General features: G+C 44.5%; 1 non-coding gene across 1 annotated transcript; it reads left to right on the forward strand.

Annotated features, from left to right (window-relative positions):
- Window positions 1-210: 210 nt before the first annotated feature.
- Window positions 211-284, forward strand: trnat-agu (transfer RNA threonine (anticodon AGU)). The gene has a single exon. It is a non-coding gene; the product is annotated as a tRNA-Thr (tRNA).
- Window positions 285-16,940: the final 16,656 nt, after the last annotated feature.

Consider the following 16,940-nt stretch of genomic DNA (forward strand, 5'->3'; position numbering starts at 1 on the left):
ACATTGTGCTTAATTTTGGATATCAGAGCAAATGGTTAGGTCAAGTGTGCGGGTTCGGAAAAGTCAATGCTTTTTTCTTGTTGAAAAGTTTTGCAACGAAAGGAAATACCTCAGACGAGCGTGCGATCGATATCAAATCAGAAAACGAATAGCCGCCGTGATTGTGAGCAAGGGGCAAGTAGGCATTTGCTTTGGGCGGGCTTCTGCCTTTGTCGTTTAGCTCAGCCGGTTAGAGTGTGGTGCTAGTAACGCCAACGTCGTGGGTTCAATCCCCACACTGACCATGTGAAGCGCTCGTGTCGTTAGCTACCCTGTGCCAAGGTTCATTGCGGCTTTCAATTTCACCGCCTGCAAGAACTTGTCACATGATCGATTCACATGTGTATTCATTTGAAAGCCGACCATCGCTGTGTTGGAACAGCAACTCGTTGGTCCCATGCCGGATCTCAGCTGCATTGCTGTATTTTCAAACAAAGTGAACCACGAAATCACCAAGCAGAAAGCCTCGCCAGCGCAATAAAACATTTGACAGGGATAGATGCACAACTCGATCGCCGTACCCATGATGAATCTTGGATGTTGTCTGCAGCAAATCAATCAGTCTCAATTGTTTTCACAAAGAAATGCAAAGCATGAAATGTATGCAGTATTAAGTCGACCTGGCACAGTCTCGGAGGAGAACCAGAGTTCAGGCTTCAATTCAAATCAAAGATTCGTTCATCTTATTCTCCTGGATCTCTGTTACTACTTTTCACGCGACTTCCAGAGGGAATTCATTCGCTTGTTCACCTCTTATGCATCGACACTGGAGTTATCATGTCCCCAGCAATTTCACAGAGCCATTAATAGAAGCAAATTACTGCAGATGCTGGAATCTGAAACCAGAAGAGAAAATGCTGGAAACTCTAAGCAGGTCAGGCACCATCTGCAGGTAGAGAAAAGAGCTGACGTTTCGAGTATAACTGACCCTTTGTTAAAGATAAAAAAAGGGGAGAATTAGGGAGCTATTTACACCATGCTGAGAGAAGGTGAGTCAAGGCTCCAGATGCAAAGGTGATAATGACAGAGCACGGAGAGATTAAAGGGAGATTAGGAGCTGCGAATGAGCAAGGCTGAAGCCAGTGTTATGTGACAAAATATGTGGGGGATGAGTGAAGCAGACTAAATGGAAAACAGGGGAGAAGCGTAGCAAAGGGGCAAGAGGAGAGGAAAAATGTATTGAAAGAGTGGGAAGCGACAGAAAGAGAGACAATCAAGAAATTAGAGGTACAGAACAGTGAAAAACACAAATAAAAAAGATAATTAAAATAATTGAAAATAAGATTATCTGAAGTTGTTTGAATTTAACAACTTCGACAATTTTACTTCATTATTTTATTCATCTTTTTTATCGTTTTACCTGCAATATCATAGAGCCAATAGATATGGACAGCACTGAAAACACAGTTTTTGATCGAACTCGTCCATTGCGAACAGATATCCTCAACTGATCCAGCCGCGATTGCACGCAATTGACTTATGTCCCCCAAAAACTTCCTATTCAAATACACGTCCAAATTCCCTAAAACTATTGGAATTGTACCAGTCATCACCAGCTTGTCTGGCAACTTATTGCAGACACGCACCATCCTCTGCGTGAAGGCATTGCTCCTCATTGCCTTTCGAATTCTCACTCGACCACAACAGATGTACACCCTCTCGTTCTGCACTGCCCCACCTGAGCGAAAGGAACTTATCTACTTACCCGATTCATACCCCTCATGATAGAAAAACCTCCATAAGATCAGCTCCCAGCCTCTGACGCGCCAGGCAAAATAGTGAGAGAGTGTTCAGCATGTAAACGTTTGCATCTTTTCCATTTTCAAATGTAGGATGTAGCATGCTGTCTGAAGCAGTCATCTTAGCAGCTGATCTGTCGCTGACAAACGCTGCAGGAAGGCGTGATAAGTTGCTAAATATGCTGTCAAACGAAGATTGCATGAGCAACATGAGTCATTGAGGAAAACGTGCAATTGAGTTCTGCGCTATTGCTGACTCTAAAGCAACTGCGTCCTTCGGGAGCAGAAAGAATCCCACTGCTAGATTAGAATTCAAATGCATTTGGCATAAGGTTCGCAGCAGTTTATCAGCAGCACGTAACCCTGACTCCAAAGGTCTGTGAGTTTCCAGTAACACAGTGAGCGATCGTTGAAGGTACGTTTCTCCAGACGATATTTGTCAAAATGACAAACTGCAGCTGAGCTGTTGGCATTGTGATTGAAGTTGCATTCTTCCGGACATTGTGCGGACACCTATAAATACCTATAAACACAAATAGAAAAGGTAATTAAAATAACTGAAATTAAAATTATCTGAAATTGTTTGAATTTTACAACTTCGACAATTTTACTTAATTATTTTATTCATTTTTTTAATCATTTTACCTGCAATATCATAGAGCCAATAGATATGGACAGCACTGGAAACACAGTTTTAGATTGAACCCGTCCATTCCGAACAGATATCCTCAACTGATCCAGCTGCGATTGAATCCACATGACCCATGTCTATCTAAAGCCTTCCTATTCAAAGACACGTCCAAATTCCTTAAAAGTATTGGAATAGTACCAGCCATCACCAGCTCGCTAGCAAATTATTGCAGACACGCACCACCCTCTGCGTGAAGCCGTTGCTCCTCACTGCCTTTCGAATTCTCACCCTCCCACACCAGATTTGTACCCTCTCCTCCTGCACTGACTCACCAAACGAAGATTGCATAAGAAATATGAGTTATTGAGCAAAACGTGCAATTGGGTTCTGCGCTGTTGCTGACGCCAAATCAACTGCATCGGTCGGGAGCAGAAAGAATCCATGGATATCCAGTTTGAGGTGGTTCATGTCTCAGCGGTAATTGGAAATGAAGAGACAGAAGGCAAGTAATAGGACAGCATAGGGTGTCCTGGTGGATGGAGTGCATTGGAGGTGTTCAATGGGATCCTCGGAGGTTGGCGAGTGTCTACATTGTGAAAGTAAGCTCGTATGCATCAGAAGAAGTGTTCGACGTCCCGGCGTGTATTACATTCATTAATGCGTGGACAGAGGGGGATAAAGTTGAGGCCTTTCCTGAGGACTGGTCATTCATCCTCCTTCTGGGTGAGGTCAGAGAGAATTGTGAAAATTCGCCAAGACTTGGAGCTGGGGTCTGTCGTGGTGTGGAGCTTGGGGAAGAGACAGAGCCTGTAACTGGAGTGGGTGTGGTTTTAGGGGGAATGGGGGTGGAATCTTGAGCAGGGTGGTGTTCCCCTCAGGTTTCTGGCGACGGGGATGCTGACAGTGGGACCTGGGGGGTGTCAGCAGAATGCAGGTGATTTCGTTGATGGGGGTGGACCTGGTTGCAAACACGGCAGTAGGGGCCGGTGAAGTCACTGAGTGTTTGACATCAGTGATGATGTGAGGGATGGAAGTGTTGTCACTTGTGGTGTATGAGGAATTGTGAGGGGCGGAAATGGCACTTACTTTATGTTCACCATTAATTTCCTGTCACAAATCTGTTTGACAATGTCGTATTTTAATTAAACTCGCTCCCTTACTGTTTTCTGTTTTGGTCTTCATCCACATCTCCATGGTGTTCCAATATTTCAATCTTTCTCTTTGGACTTCCGATTTTCCATTCATCTCAGACCTGTCCCCCTCCTCATCTGTGTCCGTTTATAGCACACTGCATAATCTTGGAACCAGAGGAGCCTATTCCAATAAAATAGCTCAGTCTTCCCTGAGTATTGGTAGCAATGCTCACTGGTCAGAACCACTTCTGATGATACTATTGTGTGATCCTGATACATTCCTGCACTCTGCTGATATCACCCAGTTTCTCTCCATGTGATATCCCTCACTGTGTAGGTTTAATTACTGCCTCTGTCAGTGTCTCTCGCTCTTGCAGGTACTCCAGATCCTGGGCCAACAACATTCTCCAATCCAGAGGGAAGCAACTGCACAGGCCATTGATGGAGATTTGGATTTTCTAGATCTCTGTGGGACTCAGTGCCATTCTCTATGTGTTGCCTTCATTGCATAAGTATAATTTCCCATTCTGTCTATTTCTCTGTCTCCTGCAGGTATTTTTGATGTCACTGACTCAGCAGAATTCCCAATTCCTGTCTCGTCCATCAGCACATTGAAGATGGTTGGTCAGCCAGAGACAGATGGAGAGTGAGATCTGGAGCCTTCAGTAAATCCTACAGCCGGTAAGATCACTCACGCAGTATGCAGCACAGGGAGGAGTTCGTGGGCATTAATTCAGAACCTGAGGGTATGATATAGGAACAATGCTGGACAAGGAATATGACAAACATCTCAGGCTTCATTATCATCACCTTGTCTGTAAATTCATCTGTTCCACAAAACACGCCCTGTGTCTGTCAGTTTCTCTACTGTCTGTTTCATAGATGCCACCTTCCCTATCTCTATCAGCCCCTACAACCCTGTTTATCCCTGTCAGCTCTTCCTACCAGTACAACTCTTCAAGTTTCTGCCGTTGCCTTTAATCCTGGGTTCTGTCACATCTCTCCTTAACGGAAGAAAAACAACTCTTCAGTTCCTGAAGCCATCCCGGTCGGTGTGGTCCTTTCCAGTCCAGAAAAATTACTCCCTGTCTTTGTGAAACTTTTGAACTCCTCCTACGTTCATGACCTCTGTAACCTTCCCGTCATGACAACAAAAATACTCTCTACCTTAGTAACCTCCTCCAGCTGTTAGACTCCTCCTTGTCGCTGGGCACAAAGCAGGTTGACCCTGCTTCTCTCAGAAATTCGTTTCTGCATTTCTAAAGATGAGTATGAACTCTTCCTGTCTCTTAAACGCACTCAGTCTCTGTAAACTCTGTTGGTCCCGAATGATGTAATTTCCTTCGTCAACTACAAACCTTTATGCCTTTAATTTCCTCCAGACGCGACCACACAGTTTATTTCTATAACGTACATGAGTGACAGAGTCATAGAAACGTACAGCACGGAAATAGATCCTTAGGTACAACCCGTCCATGCCGACCAGATATTCCAACCCAATCTAATCCCACCTGCCAGCAGCCAGCCCATATTCCTCCAAACCCTTCCGATTCATATACTCATCCAAATGCCTCTTAAATGTTGCAATTGTATCATTCTCCAACACTTCCTCTGGCAGCTCTTTCCATACACGTGCCATCCTCTACGTGAAAAAGTTGCCCCTTAGGTCTGTTTTCTAGCTTTCCCCTCTCAAACTAAATCTATGCCCTCTAGTTCTGGACTCCCTGACCCCAGGAAAAAGACTTTTGTCTATTTATCCTATCCATGCCCCTCATAATTTGGTAAACCTCTGTCAGGTCACCCCTCAGCCTCCGAAGTACCAGGAAAAACTGCTCCAGCCTGTTCAGCTTCTCCCCATAGCTCAAATCCTCCAACTCTGCCAACATCCTTGTAAATCTTCTGTGAACCCTTTCAAGTTTCACAAAATCTTTCTGATAGGATGGAGACTGGAAGGGCACAAAATATTCCAACAGTGGCCTACCAATGCCCTGTACAGCCGCAACATGACCTCCCAACTCCTGTACTCAATACTCTGCCCAATAAAGGGAAGCATACCAAATGCCGCCTTCACGAACCTATCTACTGGCGACTCCACTTTCAAGGAGCTATGAACTTGCACTCCAAGGTCTCTTTGGTCAGCAACACCCCCTAGGACCTTAGCATTACGAGTATAAGTCCTGCTAAGATTTGCTTTCCCAAAATGCAGCACCTCGCATTCATTTGAATTAAACTCCATCTTCCACTTAGTCCAATGGCCCATCTGGTCCAGATCCTGTTGTAACCCTCTTCGCTATTCACTACACCTCCAATTTTGGTGTCATCTGTGAACTTACTAACTATATCTCTTCAGCTCGCCTCCAAATCATTTATGTAAATGACAAACAGTAGAGAGCCCAGCAGTGATCCTTGTGGCTCTGCAGTGGTCACAGGCCTCCAGTCTGAAAAACATCCCTCCACCACCACTCTCTGTCTTTTACCTTTGAGCCAGCTCTGTATCCAAATGCCAAGTTCTCCCTGTATTCCATCTTGCTTATCAGGCTCCCATGGGGAACCTTGTCGAATGCCTCACTAAAGTCCATATCGATCACATCTATCACTCTGCCCTCCTCAATCTTCTTTGTTACTTCTTCAAAAAACTCAATCAAGTTTGTGAGACATGATTTCTCACGCACAAAGCCATGTCGACTATTCCTAATCAGTCCTTGCCTTTCCAATACATGTGCATCTTGTCCCACAGGATTCCCTCCAACAACGTGCCCACCACTGAGTTTAGGCTCACCGGTCGATAGTTCCCTGGCTTGTCTTTACTACCCTTCTTAAACAGTGGCGCCACTTTTGCCAACCTCCAGTTTTCTGGCACCTCATCTGTGACTATTGATGATACAAATATCTCAGCAAGAGGCCCAGCAACCACCTCTCTAGCTTCCCACAGAGTTCTCGGGTACACCTGACCACTTCTTGGGGATTTATTCGCCTTTAACCGTTTCAAGACATCCAGCACTTCCTCCCTTGTAATCTGGACGTCTTGCAAGATGTCACCATTTATTTCCCTGCAGTCTATATCTTCCATATGCTTTTCGACAGTAAATACTGATTCAAAATATTCATTTAGTGTCTCCCCCATTTTCTGCGGCTCCACACAAAGGCCGCCTTGCTGATCTTTTTAGTTACCCTTTTTTCCTTAATATCTTTGTAAAAACCCTTTGCATTCTCCTTAATTCTACTTGTCAGACCTATCTCATGTCCGCCTTTTGCCCTCCTGAATTCCCTTTAAGTGTACTAACACTTCCTTTTTACTCTTCTCAGGATTCACTCGATCTATCCTGTCTGTACCTGACATATGCTTCCTTCTTTTTTCTGAACCAAACACTCAATTTCTTTAGTCATCCAGATTTCCCTATACTTACCAGCCTTCCCTTTCACTCTGACAGGAACATTCTTCTCTGGACTCTTTTATCTCATTTCTGAAGGCTTCCCATTTTCCAGCCATCCCTTTACCCGTGAACATCTGCCTCCAATCAATGTTCAAAAGTTCTTGCCTAATATCGTCAAAATTGGCCTTTATCCAACTTAGAACATCGACTCGTAGATCTGGTCTATCCTTTTCCATCACTGTTTTAAAACAAATAGAATAATGGTCGCTGGCCCCAAAGTGCTCCCCGACTAACACCTCACTCACCTGCTCTGCCTTATTTCCTAAGATTCGGTCAAGTTTTGCACCTTCTCTAGTAGGTATATCCACATACTGAATCAGAAAATTGTCTTGTACACACTTAAGAAATTCCTCTCCATCTAAACCGTTAACACTATGACAGTCTCAGTCAATGTTTGGAAAGTTAAAATCCCCTACCATACCTACGCTATTATTCTTACAGATAGCTGAGTTCTCCTTACAAGTTTGTTTGGCAAATTCCCTTTGACTTTTGGGGTGTCTTTAATACAATCCTATTGAGGTGATCATCACTTTCTTACTTCTCAGTTCCACCCAAATAACTTGCCTGGATGTAATTCTGGGAATATCCTCCCTCTGCACAGCTGTAATGCTATCCCCGATCAAAAATGTCACTTCCACTCCTCTCTTGCGTCTCTTTCTATCCTTCCTGTAGCATTTGTATCCTGGAACATTAAGCTGCCAGTCCTGCCCACCCCTGAGCCATGTTTCTGCAATTGCTATGAGATCCCAGTCCCATGTTCCTAACCATGCCCTGAGATCATTTGCCTTCCCTGTTAGGCCCCTTGCATTAAAATAAATGCAGCTTAATTTATTAGTCCTAACTTGTCCATGCCTGTCCTGACTGTTTGGCTCACTTCTGTTCTCAGCTGTACCCGTTACAGATCGAGCTCCCAAAATCCTCCCTGTGATTGTTACCACGTCCCATCCGTGCATTCCTCCAAATCCCTGTAAAGTCCTCCCATTCCTAAAACCCTCAGGGTATATATCACCTGTTCCACCTTCCACAAACCTCCCTATCTCTGTAAGACATCCCTCCCCCCCACCACCCGTCCCAGTTACTACAGCCCACTGTATCACTAAATGCCAGTAGTCACTATAATATCAGAGTAAGTGTGAAAGCAGGAATACTGTACTGGGTTAGATGATCAGTCCTGATCATATTAAATGCTGGGACGGACTCTGTAGTCAAATGGTCGATACCTGCTCTTCTCTATAAACGAATGATCGATATAACCTCCTTCAGTCCCCACAGCTCTCCCTATGTCCATAAATTCCGTCAGTCCCCACGACTCTTCCTATCTATGTACCTTGAATCGTTCACGACAAACCTCCCTAACTCCATAACCTCCAATATACCCCACTGCCCTCCCTATCTCCATAATCTCATCCAGACCCGATGACCCTCCCATTCAGAGTAACCTCCTTCAATCCCCATGATCCTCCTGATCTGTGCAACCTCCTTCAGGCCCAACAGCCTTCCAGATCTCTTTGGCCTCTTTCAGGCCCCACATCACTCCCTATCTCCATCATGTCCTTCAGTCACAACTGCACTCTCTATGTCCATAATCTCATACAGTCCGCACATTACTCCCTATCTCCATAATGTCCTTCAGTGACCATGAACCTACGATTTCGAAAACGTCTATGACCTGTTGACCCTGTAAGCTACCTTTTTCAGATTGAGAAACAAGAACTCCCACAACCCTTTCTGCTGTCAGTCTGAAACCAAACCGTGTTAGCCTGACAGTCAGTCGGGAGCTGGAATGTGTTAGAAAGGGTATGTCAATAGAAACGCATTTAATAAAAAGTGAACGTGGTTTTGAGCCTGTTGGATTGCATTTTTATTGTTGTGAGTATAAATGGAAGAATAGATACGGGTGTACGAGTGGCTGTGCCAAGGATACGGTTTATTTGAATTTTCGGAAACATTTACACAAGTTTCAATAAGGGCTACAGAGTAACTTGGTAGGAAAAGGGCACCTTAACTATCAGAAGGTGGGTGAGAAATTGGACAAAGTAGTGTTGTCAGAATTTACTGTGTAGAAAGACATGGAAGCTCCGGGAAATACATGGCGATGTCTTGGAAAGAATTGTAAAGAGATTAGATTAGATTACTTATAGTATGGAAACAGGCCCTTCGGCCCAACAAGCCCACACTAACCCTCCAAAGCGCAACCCACCCATACCCCTAACCTAACACGACACCTAGCATGGCCAGTTCTCCTGACCCGCACATCTTTGGATGGTGGGAGGAAACCCACGCAGACACTGCGCAAAATCCACTCAGCCAGTCGCCTGAGGCGGTGAATTAAACCCGGGTCTCTGGGGTTGTGATGCAACACTGCTAACCACTGTGCCACCGTGCCGCCCACTAATCCTCATCAGAGAAGACAAATTGCAAGAATCTTAAAATAATTAAAGGTAGATCAATCCTCAATAGCTCATTCGATCTATCCTAGAATATTGTGGGAAGCTAGGGAAGAGATTGCAGTGTCCCTAACAGAGATATTTGCTTATCAACAGACACAATGAGTTACCAGAAGACTGCAGGGCAGCTAATGCTGTTCCATTACTTCAGGGTTGCAGGGAAACAGCAGGAAATTACAACCCCGTGAGCCCAGTGCTGGGTAACTTGTTGGTGGAGATTCTGGGGGAAAGGAGCTACATGTATTTGGAAAGGCAAGCGCTGATTAGAGATAGTCAGCTTTGTGAGTGGGAAACCACGATTCACAAACTGGATTGACTCTTTGAGGAGTTGACCAAGCGACAGATGAAGGCAGAGCAGTCAACGTTGTCTATATGGACTTCAGCAAAGCATTTGACAAAGTTCCACGGGATGTAGAACATCTCATCAAGATGAAGAGGAACCAAGGAGCAGAAACAGGGCTTTAGCGAGTTACATGGGCCAGCACGGAGGCTCAGTGGGTTGCTCTGCTGCCTCACAGCACCAGGGACGCGAATTCCATTCCAGCCCCAGGCGACTGTCTGTGTGGAGGTTGCACATTCTCTCCACGTCGGCATGGGTTCCCGACAGGTGCTTAGATTTCCACGCACCAATTGAAGACGAGCAGGATAGGTGAATCAGCCATACGTTTTTCAAGAAAGGGAATAGAGATAATCCTGAGAACTACAGACCTGTCAGTCTTCTGTCTGTGATGTGCAGAGGACGCTGAGAGACAGGATTCATGATTTCTTGGCAAAACATAGTCTGATTACAGAGAATCAGCATGGCTTTGTAAGGGACAGATCATGCCTCACAAATCTTATTGAACCCTTTGAGAATGTGACAAAATGCATTTATGGCTCATTGAAAAAGTACAGAGCGTGGGATGCAGGGAAACCTGTCTGTCTGGATACAGAATTCCTGGCCCATAGAAGACAGAGGGTGATGACAGATGGAAAGCATTCATCCTGGAGCTCGGTGACCAGTGGTTTTCTACAGGGAGAGGTTACAGGACCTCTGCTCTTTGTGACTTTACGAATGACTTGGATGTCTGAGTGGAAGAGTGGGATAGAAACTTTGCCAATGAGACGAAGGTTGGTGGAGTGGTGAGTAGTGTGGAAGTCTGTTGGAGGTTGCAATGGGACATTAACAGGATGTAGAGCTGGAGTGAGAAGTGGCAGATGAAGTCAAATCTGGAAAATTGTGAAGTGATTCGTTTTGCCTAATACGAGGAAAAATACAGAATACTGGATAGTGTGGAGGAACAGATCGATCTTGGATTTCATGACCAGAGATCTGTCATATTTGCCATCCAAGCTGATAATGTTGTTAAGAAGGAATATGTTTTATTGGCTTTCATTAGCTGGGGGATTGAGTTTTTAAAGCCATGAGGTTATGCTGTGGTTCCAGAGAGCCCTATTTAGACGCCACTGAGAATGTTATGTTCAGTTCAGATCCCCTTAATACAGGAAGGTGTGGAAGCTTCAGAGAAGGTGAAGAGGAGATTTACCAGGATGTTGCCTGGACTGGAGAGCATGTTTTATGAAGAAAGGTTGAGTGAGCGTAGGCTGTTCTCATTGGGGTGAAGAAGGGTTGAGGGGCGAATTGGTAGAGGTGAATAAGAGGGTGTGAGGCAAAGATAGAGTGAATAGTGAGGAACCTCTTTATCCCATGGCATGCATGGTACAAGGGGGCATAATTTTAAGGTGATTGGAGGATGTGTATGGGGAGATTTCAGATCGAGGTTCTTTACACAGAGAGTGGTCGATGGGTGTAATGGTGCATTTGATAGAATCTTGGTTAGGCACATGGATGATAGTAAAATGAAGGGTATGTAGGTTAGTTTGATCTTACAGTCGGGTAAAAGGTTGGCATGGCATCATGGCCGAATGGTCTTGTGCTGTACTGTTCTGTGTTCTATGTTCCGTATGGTAAACTGGGTAATAAGCTGGGTAATAAATTCCTGAAGATGGGCTCATGCTCGAAACGTCGACTCTCCTGCTCCTTGGATGCTGCGCTTTTCCAGCAACACATTTTCAGCTCTGAACCCCAGCATCTGCAGTCCTCACTTTCTCCTAATAAGCTCAGATCAGTGTAAAAGGATATGGCATTCAGGAGGAGCTAGTCAACTGGATACAAATTGGCTTGATGGTAGGCGACAGAGGGTGATGGGAGACGTGTCGTTTCTCTGACTGGAGGCATGTAACCAGCGATGGAGTGGGTCCCCTGTTGTTTGTGATTTGGATAAATGGTTTGGTTGGGAATATTGGTTTCCTGGTAAGTAAGTGTTTTGGGTGATACTGCAATTGGTGGTAAAATGGACAGTGAAGAAGGCTGTCTGTGGTTCAACAGGATGAACAATACTGCTGTGATAGTGGGCTGAAGAATAGCAGATGGAGTTTAATTAGATCAATGCAAAAGTTCCATTTTGGTAAAATAACCCAGAGTGGGACTTGTAAAGTTCATGTTCGGGTCTTGGGTAGTGTTGTCAGTCAGAGACCCATGGTTGAGGTACACAGTTCGTTGAAAGTGGTGTCACAGGTAGACAGGCTGGTGAAACAGGCATTTGGGATGGTTACCTTCTTTGGGCAGAGCATTGAGAGTAAGAGCTGGGATGTCAAGATGCTGCCTGACCTGCTGTGCTTTTCCACTACCACGATCACCTAGACTCTGGCTTCCAGCATCTGCTGCCCTTGTTTTTACCATGTTACATCTGTACAAGAGGTCACCGTAAAAGCATTGCTGATATGTAGGAAGAACTCATCAGGTTCACTTACCTCGTTTAGTGAAGGATATCTGAAATTCAAACCTGGTCTGGCTAACATGTGACTCCAGACCCACAGCAATATGGCTGATCCTGTGCTATCTCTGGGCACTTCGCAGTGGGACAAAGGATGCTGGTCCAATCAGTGACACCCACATCCCATTAATGAATAAATTAAAATACACGTGTCCCTCCCTATCTCTGCAAACCCCTCCATCTTCAGCAATCTGTACTGGCTTTGTAACACCATTCAGACCCGAACCACTCTCTGTAACACTCTCACCACGTCCAGCAACTTCACTTCTCCCTGTTCCTGTCGTATCATTAAACCCTGATCATGATTCCAGTTCACACTGCCCTCCTCCTGCTAGCAGACCCTTTGCAATCCCTTTAACACTTACTCCTCAAATATCCTCTTACTTCATGATGCTAAGTCGTTTTTGGTGATCGTCTTAGCCTCATAATCTAATATGATCCATTTTGTCCTGAGTGAGGAATGGGTGGGAATTTCTTGCTGAGGTTTCATGTTTCAATGGAATGTCCTTTTGTTGAGTAATTTTCACTGTCCCTCAAATGTTTTCCATTGTTCATTTACAGACACATTTTTCAGTTTGTTTAGCTTGTTTATCTTGGTCAGTTCTCCTCTCAACCTCATGTAACTGGCTATTTTTGTTTCTAGGTGTAATTTGTCCTTTCTGTGATTCACTTTAAAAGTTTAAATTTCTTTAAACTGCACTTTATCACAATTTCCCAGAGGATCTCACCAGGTGACATTACTCAGTCACTAAGTTCCATCACACAATGGTCGGTCTGACATAATTACTTCCCTAGCCAGTTGCACAGTCTGTTATCAAAGAAACACTGAAAAAATATCTCCCAACCCCACTTCCAATATCACTGTTGTCAGTGTGATTGACAAGATTTTACGAAAATTGAAGTTTCACTGAATTATCCCCAAGCCTTTGTTAACAATTTCAATGAGTTCCTGTTTAATGCAGTGATGAGCAATGGAATACTGTTCGTTGGCTAAAACTGCTCTGCTGCTTGTGTGCTTGGCACATAGTAGCCAGTATTTCCATTCAGATTGACTCTACTTCATGATCTGTGGTGAAATGCTTTCGCCTTTGTTATCCATTATTGTTAGCGTTACCCATTTTGCCTGAGTTTGCACAAGATTGTGAACCAATTGAATATTTTTGTTCACCCTGTATCCATGTCTCTCTGTTGTCTGAATCTCTTTTTTCTGAGCCTTAACTCCATCGACGTTGCAGCGACGTTGTCTATTCAAAATAAAACATAATTTACTCTTTCCCACAATTTTCCGTCACTAATCTATTCACTGATGTACAATTTTAGTTAAACTCTGTCCCATCCTGTTCTTTACTGCTTGTCTTCAGCCACATTCCCATGCTGTCCAATGCTACACCTTTTTACTTTGGATTTGGAAAGCTCCTTTCATCTGAACCCTGTCCCTGCATCCTCTCTGTCAGTTGAAAGCTCTGTCCATAAACCTACCAACGTGATTGGGCAGGACACTGATCCCAGCACGGTTCCAGTAGGACCATCCAAATAGATTTTTTAAAAAATCAGGTATGGGATGTAGGTATCTCTGGTTGACTAGCCTTTCTTGCCCAGCCCTAGCTGCCCTTGAGCTGAGTAACTTGCTCGGCCATTTCAGAGGGTCATTGAGAGGCAAACACTTTGCTGTGGGTACGTCGTGCAGACCAGGTGAGGATGGGCAGATGTCCTTCTCGAAAGGACAAGTGTTTGGGTTTTTTGTACATCAGCAATGGTCTCACACTTATTTGTGGATTGTTAATTACTATTTTTAAAATTATCGATTTCAAATTCCACCATTTCTGATGGTGGGATTCCAGCCTGCATCCCCTGAACATTAGCTGAGGTTTGGAATACATGCTCTAGCAATAATACCACGAGGCCATCAGTTCATCTGCTCACAGGTTGCTCATTCCTGACCGGTTATATCAGTGCATCATGAAGCAAAACCTGTTCTTCCAACACAATTCTGTGTTCCTGATATCTTCCAGGACCCTGGTGATATCATTTAGTATCTCACTCTTGCCCTTGCTCTCGCTCTCTCTCTCTCTCTCTCTCTCTCTCTCTCTCTCTCTCTCTCTCTCCAGATTTTCCAGATTTCAATGTCTTCAATAATTTGTAACTCCTATAACCGTTCATACCTCTGTAACCTCCTCCTAGCCCAGTAGTCCCTCCACATATTTAAAATGTACTGCATTCCGGACTACCATCTCTATCGTTGTAACTTGCTTCAGTGTTTACAACATTCCTTATCTCGATAGTCTACTCCTCCAATAAATGGAGACAAAGGCATGCAGCACGGAAACTGTTCCTTCAACCCAACTAGTCCATGATGACCAGAGTCCATGAACGAGTTGCGTTTCCCTGCATTTGACCCGTATCCCTTCAAACCTACTCCTCCCCATGTACGTGCCCAAATTTTACATGTTAGAATTGTACGTTTCTCTACCATTTCCCCTGGAAGCTCATTCCCTAACTGCACCATCCTCTGTGAAGAAAAGTTTCTCCTAAAATCTCTTAAGTCTTTCCTCTCCCATCTCATATTTATGCCCACTAGAACACAGAACATGACAGCTCAAGACAAGCCCTTCGGCCTTCGATTTTGGGCCAACGTGTGGAACCAATCTGCAGCCCATTGAACAAATACTATTCCAGTTCTTATCCATATGTCTATTTAATAACTGTTCAAATGCCCTGAAAGTTGGCCAGTCTCCCACTGTTGCAGGCAATGCATTTCATGCCCCGATTACTCTGAGCAAAGAACCGACAGCTGGCATCTATCCCATATCCATTTATTTATTTAATATCTACCTCAATTTAAAGCTATCTCCCCTCGTGCTAGACATCGCCACCCAACAGAAAAGGCTCTCACTGTCCAACCCATCTCACCTGCTGATTATCTTATATATCTCAATTAATTGACCTCAAACACATTCGCTTGAACAAAAACAGCTTAAAGTCCCCCAGCCTTTCCCCATAAGACCTTCCCTCCGTATCAGGTAACTTCCTAGTAAATCTCCTCTGAATCATTTCCAAAGCTTACACATCCATCCTGTAATGCAGTGACCTGAACAAATGTGGCCACACCAGAGTTTTGTACAGCTGTAGCACGATCTCATGGTTCCGAAACTCAATCCCTCTACCAATACAAGCTCACACACTGAATGGCTTCTTAAACCTGGGTGGCAACTTTCAAGGATCTATGTACATGGACATAGAGATCTGTCTGTTCATCTACACTACCAACAAACTTACCATTATCCCAGTAGTCTGTGTTCCTGTTACTCCCTCCAGAGTGAATCGCCTCACACCTTTCCACATTAAACGCCATTTGCGAACTTTCAGTCCAGCTGTGCAGTTTATCTGTACCTTTCAGTAACCTACAACATCTTTCGTCACTATCCACATCTCTACCAACCTTCGTGTCTTCTGCAAATTTACTAACCCATCCTTCAATGCCCTCATTCAGGTCATTTATATAAATGACAGCAACAGTGGACCCAAAACACATCCTAGCAGGATCTATTAGTAACTGAACTCCAGGATCAATCTTTCTCATCAACCACTACCCTCTGCCTTCTTTCAGTGAGCCAATTTTTTGATCCAAACTGCTTAATCACCCACAATCCCAAGCCTCCATATTATCGGCAATAGCCTAAATGGGGAATCTTAACAAACACTTTACTGAAATACATATACACCCCATCAACTGCTTTAAGCTCATCCACCTCTGTCTTTGTTCTCCTTCTTAAAAACCTCAATAAGGTTTGTGAGGCACGACCTACCCTTCAAAAAACCGCGTTGACTATCCCGAATCAACTTACTCATCTCCAGATAAATATAAATCCTATCCCTTACAAGCCTTTCCAACACATTGCACAGAATCAAATTAAGGCTCACACATCTATAACTACCAGGATGGTCTCCACTCCCCTGCTTGGGGTGGCACGGTGGCGCAGCGGTTAGCACTGCTGCCTCACAGCACCAGAGACCCGGCTTCAATTCCTGTCTCAGCCAACTGTCTGTGTGGAGTTTGCACATTCTCCCCGTGTCTGTGTGGATTTCCTCTAGGTGTTCCGGTTTCTTCCCACAGTCCAAAATGTGCAGGTTAGGTGAATTGGCAATGCTAAAGTGCCCATAGTGTTAGGTGAAGGGACAAATGTAAGGGGATGCCTCTGGGTGGGTTGCTCATCAGAGGGTCGATGTGGACTTGCTTGGCCGACGGGCCTGTTTCCACACTGTATTCTAGGGGGACCAACATTTGCTCTCCTCCAGCCTTCTGGTACTATTCCTGTAAACAATGACGACATAAACATCAAAGCCAAAGGCATGGCAATCTCCTTCCTGGATTCCCAGAGAATCTGAGGATAAATCACATCCAGCCCTGGGGACTTATCTATTTTTAGACTTTGCAGAATTGCTAACACCTCCTACTTCAGCATTTCGATCCAATCTAGTTATTGGACTCCACCATCCTGAGGTAAAGACGTTGGCTCATCACGTTACCTGTATTCCTCATGGACAATGATACAAATATTTCTGCTCGGGTCCCTGCCACGACTTTGCCACAATGTACTGGGATACACATGTTCAGGACCTAGTGCTTTCTCTACCTTTGTGTCCTAAGACCTCCAGCACCACCCCTTCTGTGAAGGGAACTCTTTTCAAGCCATCACTGTG

This window comes from Hemiscyllium ocellatum, unplaced genomic scaffold, assembly GCF_020745735.1.
Source record: "Hemiscyllium ocellatum isolate sHemOce1 unplaced genomic scaffold, sHemOce1.pat.X.cur. scaffold_285_pat_ctg1, whole genome shotgun sequence".
In the NCBI taxonomy this organism is placed as follows: Eukaryota; Metazoa; Chordata; class Chondrichthyes; order Orectolobiformes; family Hemiscylliidae; genus Hemiscyllium; species Hemiscyllium ocellatum.